Source organism: Arachis ipaensis, chromosome B05 (assembly GCF_000816755.2).
Source record: "Arachis ipaensis cultivar K30076 chromosome B05, Araip1.1, whole genome shotgun sequence".
NCBI lineage: Eukaryota > Viridiplantae > Streptophyta > Magnoliopsida > Fabales > Fabaceae > Arachis > Arachis ipaensis.
The window spans coordinates 104,983,190-104,991,773 of NC_029789.2; positions in this window are offsets into that span (position 1 = coordinate 104,983,190).

The window sequence follows — 8,584 nt, forward strand, 5'->3', positions numbered from 1 at the left end:
AAACTCTAAGTTTGGTGTTGAACCCCCACATTCAAACTCTAAGTTTGGTGTTAGGAGGTTCCAACAATGCTCTAAACATCTGTGAGGCTCTATGAGAGCTCACTGTCAAGCTATTGACATTAAAGAAGCGCTTATTGGGAGGAAACCCAATGTTATTTAACTATATCTATTTTATTCTATTGTTATTTTATTTATTTTATTCTTTTAGGTTGATGATCATGTGGATTCACAAAAACTACTGAAAAATCAAAAGCAAAATGAAAAACAGCATTAAAAATAGCACACCCTGGAGGAGGAGCATTCTGGTGTTTAAACGCCAGAAACAAGCACCAAGCTGATGTTTAACGCCAGAAACAAGCATCTACCTGGCATTAAACGCCAGAAACAGACTACATTTGGGCGTTTAACGCCAGAAACAAGCAGCAGTCTGGCGTTAAACGCCAGGATTGCACAGCAAGGGTGTTTTACACACCTAATTGGAGCAGGGATGTTAAGTCCTTGGCCCCACTGGATCTGTGGATGCCACAGGATCCCCACAGGATCTGTGGACCCCACAGGATCCCCACCACTTCTTCTCTCCTCTACACACCTTTTCATAACTCTCTTCCCCAAATACCCTTCACCAATCACCTCACTCACTCTTCCCCATCATATCTACATCACTCACATCCATCCACTCTTCCCCATAAACCCCACCTACCTCCAAAATTCAAACTCTTTTCTCTCCCAAACCCAACCCTCATGGCCGAACCCTAAACCTTCCCCACTCCTATATAAACCCCTCATTCCTTCTTCATTTTCACACAACACAACCCTTTCTTCTCCCCTTGGCCGAATACACACTTCTCTCCCTCTCCTCTATTTTCTTCTTCTTCTCCTTCTTTCTCTCTTCTTTTGCTCGGGGACGAGCAAACCTTTTAAGTTTGGTGTGGTAAAAGCATTGCTTTTGTTTTTCCATAACCATTTATGGCACCTAAGGCCAGAGAAACCTCTAGAAAGAGGAAAGGAAAGACAAAAGCTTCTACCTCCGAGTCATGGGAGATTGAGAGATTCATCTCAAGGGTCCATAGCTCAGTGGTAGAGCATTTGACTGCACAACAAGAGCATGAGGAATTCCCTCACCAAGAAATCCCTGAGATACCTCAAGGGATACATTTTCCTCCACACAACTATTGGGAGAAACTAAGGATAGGAGCACCAAAATTACTAGGAATGGAGCAACAAAGACAAGGAAGAGACATAGAGGAGCTCAAAAGCACCATTGGTTCTTCAAGAAGAGGAAGACGCCACCCTCACTAAGGTGGACCCGTTCCTTAATCTCCTTGTTCTTATTTCCCTGTTTTTTGTTTACTATGCTTTATGTTTATGTTTGTGTCTTATTACATGATCATTAGTGTCTAGTGTCTATGCCTTAAAGCTATGAATGCCCTATGAATCCATCACATTTCTTAAATGAAAAATGTTTTTAATCACAAAAGAACAAGAAGTACATGATTTCGAATTCATCCTTAAAACTAGTTTAATTATTTTGAAGTGGTGACAATACTTTTTGTTTTCTGAATGAATGCTTGAACAGTGCATATGTCTTTTGAAATTGTGGTTTATGAATGTTAAATATGTTGGCTCTTGAAAGAATGATGAAAAGAAGACATGTTATTTGATAATCTGAAAATTCATAAAAATGATTCTTGAAGCAATAAAAAGCAGTGAATACAAAAGCTTGCGAAAAAAAAAAGAAAAGAAAAATGGCAAAAAAAAAAGAGAGAAAAAGAAAAAGCAAGCAGAAAAAGCCAAAAGCTCTTTAAACCAAAAGGCAAGAGCAAAAAGCCAATAACCCTTAAAACCAAAAGGCAAGGGTAATAAAAATGATCCAAGGCTTTGAGCATCAGTGGATAGGAGGGCCTAAAGGAATAAAATCCGGCCTAAGCGGCTAAACCAAGCTGTCTCTAACCATGTGCTTGTGGCGTGAAGGTGTCAAGTGAAAACTTGAGACTGAGCGGTTAAATTCAAGGTCCAAAGCAAAAAAAAAGAGTGTGCTTAAGAACCCTGGACACCTCTAATTGGGGACTTTAGCAAAGTTGAGTCACAATCTGAAAAGGTTCACCCAGTTATGTGTCTGTGGCATTTATGTATCCGGTGGTAATACTGGAAAACAAAGTGCTTAGGGCCACGGCCAAGACTCATAAAGTAGCTGTGTTCAAGAATTAACATACTGAACTAGGAGAATCAATAACACTATCTGAATTCTAAGTTCCTATAGATGCCAATCATTCTGAACTTCAATGGATAAAGTGAGATGCCAAAACTATTCAAGAGGCAAAAAGCTACTAGTCCCGCTCATCTGATTGGAGCTAAGTTTCATTGATATTTGGGATTTATAGTATGTTCTCTTCTTTTTATCCTATTTGATTTTCAGTTGCTTGGGGACAAGCAACAATTTAAGTTTGGTGTTGTGATGAGCGGATAATTTATATGCTTTTTGGCATTATTTTTACATAGTTTTTAGTATATTTTTATTAGTTTATAAATAAAATTCACATTTCTGGACTTTACTATGAGTTTGTGTATTTTTCTGTGATTTCAGATTTTTTCTGGCTGAAATTGAGGGACTTGAGCAAAAATCAGATTCAGAGGTTGAAGAAGGACTACAGATGATGTTGGATTCTGACCTCCCTGCACTCAAAGTAGATTTTCTGGAGTTACAGAACTCCAAATGGCGCTCTCTTAATTGCATTAGAAAGTAGACATCCAGGGCTTTCTAGCAATATATAATAGTCTATACTTTGCCCGAGTTTAGATGACGCAAACTGGCGTTCAACGCCAGCTCCCTGCCCTATTCTGGAGTCAAACGCCAGAAACAGGTTATAAACTGGTGTTTAACTCCGAGAAAGAGCTCTCCATGTGAAAGCTTCAATGCTCAGCCCAAGCACACACCAAGTGGACCCCAGAAGTGGATTTCTGCATCATTTACTTATCTCTGTAACCCTAGTAACTAGTTTAGCATAAATAGAACTTTTTACTATTGTATTCAAGGATCTTTGGATGTTTAGTTCTGAGATCATGGAGGCTGGCCTCTCGGCCATTCCTAGACCTTGTTCTTATGTATTTTCAACGGTAGAGTTTCTACACACCATAGATTAAGGTGTGGAGCTCTGCTGTTCCTCGAGTATTAATGCAAAGTATTATTGTTTTTCTATTCAATTCAAGCTTATTCCTATTCTAAGATATTCATTCGCACCCAAGAACATGATGAATGTGATGATTATGTGACGCTCATCACCATTCTCACTTATGAACACGTGCCTAACAACCACTTCCGTTCTACATGAAGATGAGATAGAATGAGTATCTCTTAGATATCTAATACTGGAGACCGAGTCCGAGATATTAGAGTCTTCGTGGTATAAGTTAGAACCCATGGATGGCCATTTCTGAGATCCAGAAAGTCTAAACCTTGTCTGTGGTATTCCGAGTAGGATCCGGGAAGGGATGGCTGTGACGAGCTTCAAACTCGCGAGTGCTGGGAGTAGTGACAGATGCAAAAGGATAGTAAATTCTATTCCAGTATGATCGAGAACCGACAGATGATTAGCCATGCAGTGACAGCGCATTGGACCATTTTCACAGAGAGGACGGGATGTAGCCATTGACAACGGTGATGCCCAACATATAGCTTGCCATGGAAAGGAGTAGGAATGATTGGATGAAGACAGCAGGAAAGCAGAGGTTCAGGAGGAATGAAAGCATCTCTATACGCTTATCTAAAATTCTCACCAATGAATTACATAAGTATCTCTATCCTAGTTTATCTTTTAATTATGTTAATTATCAATTCTCTATAACCATTTGAATCCGCCTGACTTAGATTTACAAGGTGACCATAGCTTGCTTCAAGCCGACAATCTCCGTGGGATCGACCCTTACTCACGTAAGATTTATTACTTGGACGACCCAGTGCACTTGCTGGTTAGTTGTGCGAAGTTATGACAAAGTGTGATTTACGTTTGAGAGCACCAAGCCTTTGGCGCCATTGTTGATGATCACAATTTCGTGCACCAAATATATATAGAAGGAAATAATAATACTAGAAGCCCGATGAAGAAATAAAACTCAAAACTTAGAAAATAGAGATACAAAAATGTAAAGCATTACACATGATAAACAAATGCAATGGATAAGATACACAAGATAAAGATACAAGATTACAAGGTATATAGATATAAATGTGTGTAATACCCAAAAGAATACTAGCCTCAGCTCGTGGAGTTTAGGCCAACTAGTTAATACAAACATAACAGAGTTTTTCAAATAAAACGGCAACATCCTAACTCTCACAGTAAGCCTCTAAGGCATCAAGATACAATATACAAAAGTCAGAGTTACTAAAGCATGATAACGAAAAGACCAAAAGATAAACGACATCCTCCGCTCTGTCACCATCCTGTAACTCACCGAGGTGGGTTGCGACCTACATTTGAAAAACTACAACATATGGTATGAGAACCGAAGGTTCTCAGTATGGTAACATTGCCCAATATATAATATATAAGGTTTCGGGATGCAAAAGACAATCCTAGAACTTCACATCGAACATAAGATTCAAACTTAGAAATATTTAAGCAAAAACCATAAAGGGTTGTCTAGATCCTAAGGATTTTCTAACTAACAGTAAGCATTGCTGTCCCACAGCCTTCACTAGCCTATCTTTCATGCAATCCCATCGTCACCGCCTACCGAGCCTCCTCAATTCCAGTAGAAAACACAATTAATTGCAATCAAGTAAAACACAGGTAATATTCATATATAGCAAGTAACTCAGGAAGCAAGTAAGCATGTTATACATTTAGGCAAAAGATGCAAATAGACAAAGCAAGCAAACACATAGAAGATGCACATGATTAATGCCTGTCCTATTGGCGGTGATATCACTTGTCGGTTCAACTACCAACCCGACACATTCCCTCGGGATGTCACTTTTCTGTCACGTATATAAATATGGCCCCTGGGATATAGTGCCCTAGCATACTCTTACGGGATACAGTGCCCGAGCACACTCTTGTGACCAAAAAGGATGCGAGTGGGATACTCAGTCTCAGACCTCACATCTCAACGTAAGCGGGATTAACTACCGTCCTTGCCAGGTGCATAGCGACTTACCAAATATCAGCACAACAATAGTATAGAATCTCAGTGATCACTGCTCAAAGCGCAAGTTTATTATTCTCATCTCATCATAATTTATCATTTCCAAGTCTCAAGCTCATCATCATTTCTCAATATTATTATCTTAACACTCCGCCAAACCACTCAAGTCATTCCATCCACAAAACTTCCCAAATCTAAGTCTCCATCTTCTAAAATCAAACATAAATCATCTAATTTAAGTTACCTAAATCATTTCCACAAGTCTCAAAGTCTAATCACTAGCTAAGAGCCTTAAATAAAAGTTAAAGAAGTTTACAAATCTACAAAAACCCTTAAAAATGAAGAAACATAAGTTTTCAGCAAAACAGGAGTCATGCGTACACACGCCCTTGTCCCGCGTTCGCATGAGTGTCAAATAACCCATGTCGCGTACGCATGCTACACTCGCATATGCAAGACCTCAAAACAGCATAGGAGGCTTGCATCGTGTGTAACATGACGCGTATGCATGCCTTTAAAATTTACAATCTCGCATACGCATGCCTATGCCGCGTATGCACGGGTGCTTGGCAATGGCCAATCCTGCGTCGTGTGCAATAGTCCCATATGCATGCCCTGTAATCTTGAAAATTTTTTTAAAGCTGCAGAATTCATAATTTTATACCAGACTTTGAACGCACATAACTTTTTCGTTTTAAAATATTTTTCGCCTATTCCTTGAACGTCTTAAAGCTCTCGGACCCAATTTTTATTTAAACTAAATTTCATCTAAAACGCGGGTCTGGAGGCCAAATTATGCCTCGTCAAAGTTCATCAAAAATAAGGTTTTACCAAAAATTGCTAAATTTCTCTAGATTTCTAAAACTTCAAAACCAAACTAAGTTATTAATACCCAAAAATAACTCAAAAGCTCATACCAAACATTTCTCATTCATTCACTATCTCAACCATTCAATTGTCACCAATTTACTTAGATTTTTATCAACATCATCACTAATAATCAAATCCATCAAAATTCTTATTCCTTAATTCAATCGTCATTAAGACTAACAATCACCACCAATTGTTAGAAACATCAACCATAATTATCAATACCCATTATCATCATCAATATTCATCATGAATATCAACAACACTATCATAATTCATCAACCATCAACAATTCAAACTTATCCTAAAGTCCATTAGCCCAAGTTTCACAAAACATTATATATTACATAAAGAAAACTGAAACCATACCTTAACCAATTCCCACGCAACCCAAAAAATCCAAAAACTCGATTCCAACATGCTTTCACAAGGTTTCTGATGAGCAGATATTTTATACGCTTTTTGGGGTTAATTTCATATAGTTTTTAGTGTGTTTTAGTTAGTTTTTAGTTTATTTTCAGTAGTTTCTAGGCAAAATTCATATTTCTGGACTTTACTATGAGTTTGTGTGTTTTTCTATGATTTTAGGTATTTTCTGGCTGAAATTGAGGGAGCTGAGCAAAAATCTGATTCAGGCTGAAAAAGGACTGCTGATGCTGTTGGATTCTGACCTCCCTGCACTCAAAGTGGATTTTCTGGAGCTACAGGACTCCAAATGGCACGCTTCCAATTGCGTTGGAAAGTAGACATCCAGGGCTTTCCAGAAATATATAATAGTCCATACTTTGCTCAAGAATAGATGACGTAAACTGGCGTTCAACGCCAGTTCCATGCTGCAGTCTGGCGTCCAGCGCCAGAAACAAGTAACAAAGTGGAGTTCAACGCCAGGAAAGGATCCAAAGCTGGCGTTGAACGCCCAAAACAGCCTTATGCACGTGATTAGCTTAAGTCTCAGCCCCAGCACACACCAAGTGGGCCCCAGAAGTGGATTTCTGCACCATCTATCATAGTTTGTTCATTTCTGTAAACCTAGGTTACTAGTTTAGTATTTAAACAACTTTTAGAGGTTTATTTCGCATCTCATGACATTTTAGATCTGAAATTTGTACCTTTTGATGGCATGAGTCTCTAAACTCCATTGTTGGGGGTGAGGAGCTCTGCTGTGTCTCAATGAATTAATGCAAGTAATTCTGTTTTCCATTCAAACATGCGTGTTTCTATCTAAGATATCCATTCGCACTTCAATGTGAATATGATGAACGTGACAATCATCATCACTCCCTCATGAACGCGTGCCTGAAAACCACTTCCGTTCCACTATAGAATGAATGAATATCTCTTGGATCTCTTAATCAGAATCCTCGTGGTGGTGTTTGATGAGCGGATATTTTATACACTTTTTGGGGTTAATTTCATACAGTTTTGAGTATATTCTAGTTAGTTTTTAGTCTATTTTTATTAGTTTTTAGGAAAAATTCATATTTCTGGACTTTACTATGAGTTGTGTGTTTTTCTATAATTTCAGGTATTTTTCTGGCTGAAATTGAAGGAGCTGAGCAAAAATCTGATTCAGGCTGAAAAAGGACTGCTGATGCTGTTGGATTCTGACCTCCCTGCACTCAAAGTAGATTTTCGGGAGCTACAGAACTCGAAATGGCATGATTCCAATTGCGTTGGAAAGTAGACATCCAGGGCTTTCCAGCAATATATAATAGTCCATACTTTGCACAAGTATAGACGACGTAAATTGGCGTTCAACGCCAGTTCTCTGCCCAATTCTGGCGTCCAGCGCCAGAAAAGGATCAAAAACTGGAGTTGAACGTCCAAACTGGCATAAAAACTGGCGTTCAACTCCACAAATGGCCTCTGCACGTGACTCACTTAAATCTCAGCCCCAGCACACACCAAGTGGGCCCCAGAAGTCAGAAGTTGCATCACCCATCATAGTCTACTTCCTGACTAAGATTTACAAGATAACCATAGATTGCTTCAAACCAACAATCTCCGTGGGATTCGACCCTTACTCACGTAAGGTACTACTTGGACGACCCAGTGCACTTGCTGGTTAGTGGTACGCGTTGTGAAAAGTGTGATTCACAATTCGTGCACCAGTGTTCTTTCTTCATGTTCTTGTGTTCTTGTGAGTCTTCAAAGTGTTCTTGAGTTTTCCTTGCGTCTTGATCTTAAAATTTTTAAGTTTGGTGTTCTTTGGTGTTTTCCCTCCAAAATTTTCGAAAACAAGGAGCATTAGATCTAAAAATTTTAAATCTTAGGCTATCTTACTGTTTCTCTCTTTCCTCTTTAAATTCAAAAATATATTTTCTCTCTATTTTTAAAAACAAATTTTCGAAAATGATTTTTAAAATTCAGATTTTTTTTTTCAAAAATTTAAAATCTTTTTCAAATCATATCCTTTTCAAAACTTCCTGATCACTTTCTCTCTCCTCATTTTTTCAAAAAATCTTCACCTATTTTTATTTATTTTATTTTAATTTATTTTATTTTCGAAATAATTAAATAAATAAATAAATAAGTAAAAATAAAATTTTTATTTTACATCATCTCTCTT